The sequence below is a fragment of the Bos indicus genome, chromosome 10, assembly GCF_029378745.1.
Source record: "Bos indicus isolate NIAB-ARS_2022 breed Sahiwal x Tharparkar chromosome 10, NIAB-ARS_B.indTharparkar_mat_pri_1.0, whole genome shotgun sequence".
Taxonomy (NCBI): Eukaryota; Metazoa; Chordata; class Mammalia; order Artiodactyla; family Bovidae; genus Bos; species Bos indicus.
In genome coordinates this window covers 80216683-80218704 of record NC_091769.1, presented here as the reverse complement: position 1 = coordinate 80218704, position 2022 = coordinate 80216683, and positions in this window count along the sequence as shown.

Genomic DNA, 2022 nt, shown 5'->3' with positions numbered 1-2022 from the left:
GTGTGAGACCCTGCCCTAGGAACTAGATACACCAAGCCAGATTGTCTCAGCCCCTCAGTTTTGTTCTCTCCATTTCCCTTCCTCATCCTTCCATGAAAGAAGCAGGGGTCACGGCTCTTCCAGCTCCTTCCCATGTCACTGTGACAGCAGGTTTTTAAAACTCTGAGGGATGGGATGCTGTAAAAAGTGCTGGGAGAAGAGATGATTCACTCTCCCATTTGAAAACCCATGGAGCAGCTGTTGAGGTTTGTAATTGTCCTCTGTAAGCCCCTGTATACATATTAAAAGATCCCTTGGAGAAGCTCATTCCTGATTAGGGGGAAAAAAAAAAGATTTGGGTATAATTAATTCCCAGTGTCAGATGGAAATGAAATCTTTCCAAAGCTGTTGCTGTCGTTACTGTCAGTGACTAATTCACCTTGGCACTGTTCAGGACATCAGCTACTCCAGCCCCCCTGCTCCAGGGTCTGTGGTGGGAAAGCCTGAGGCATCTGAATCTCCAAAATCAAATGCAGAATAGACATGGGATAAGAAACAGGAAACACATCTGTGGATCCCTGAGATAATAATTTTTTAAATACAATTCTTTCCCCCCTGATTTGGAATAATATGTATTCATGGGAGAAAATTTGAAAAACAGAGACAAATCCAAGAAAGAAAATAAAAGTCAAGCCAAATCTTAATACCCAGAGACAGCACTGTTAACATTTTTGTATGTATTCTTCCAGTTAAAAAATGTACACAATATTTTTTTCTTGCACAACTGCTACATTCTATGCATACTGCCTTATAATCCACTTTTTCCTTAATGATATGTTGTGAATATTTTCCCATGAGATTAAGCCTGCTTCTAGCCCATAATTCTATCGACTGTCTTCCATCATATAGATGGTCATTCAACTAATACCTCGTGGGTGAATATTTAGGTTGTGCCTAATATTTTTTGCTATTGTAGATAACAGTTTGTACCCACTCACGAGACTAACTCAGGCTGCCTCATTGTCCTAGACGTATATCACTTAGTTCTTCCTCAGCAGCCATCAGTCATGTGTGGGCCAGACAGACTCTGCCTCATGACTTCCCAACTCTTGCTCGGAAAACAAGGACAAGCAATCTACTCAAGACTGCGTAGCCCTGAGACTTCCCTCCATGCCACCGAAACACCCACCAATGTGAAAAGATAGCTGTGTTCAACTTATTTCTTCACAGATGCATTGTTTCAGATAAAACGGGCGCCCTTAACTGGCTCCTCTTTGACTTGATCGTCTTTTTGACAGGAGAGGGAGGGTGACTTTAATAGCTGTGGAAGCCTGTAATTAGAGGGTAGAGCAGTGAAGGCAACTGGGAGCACGAGTTCCGGACTGAACCGTCCATCGTTTGGAACCAGCGTCTATGTTTCGTATTTTCAGTGTTGCTGTTCTGCTCCATTAGAGTAGGTCACCGTGAGGGACTAGCACAAAGACCCAGGGCTCCCCGCGTGCCAAGGAGCTTATACTGTTCTTGGCCTGGCCAGAGGACAGCACTGAGCAGACTCCCAGCTGAGAATCTGGGGCAAAATCTAGGTCACTGGTTCTCAGTTCAGCTCAGCTTCGAGAAGCTCAAGCTTCCACGTGGGGGTGTGCCTTAGACACCTCCAGTCTCCGTGTCGCTGGTACTTCAGGCCAGAGGAGGCCAGAGGGGAAACAGGCTCCGAGGTGGAGAGGCAGGTGCTGCAGGCCTGACAGCTGGGTCTGGGTGGGAGGGGTCAGTGGTCACATCCCACACCATCACCCACTTCTCATCCCAACGGCCCCACGCACATCTTCAGTGGCCTTCAAATGACGAGAAGGAAGAAATTCTCATTTCAAGGCAAATTGTAAGACCCTCTTGCTATCCTCTGAGGTCCCGAGGCTTTCAGAAGAAGCCTGTAGGGGAAGACTCCAGGGCAAGAGAATGAGTTCAAGGGGAATGTCATGGGAAATCACAAGATGGTTGAAATGTGCAAAGAAGTATGAGAAATTAAAAGTAGGTGGGGCAAAAGGC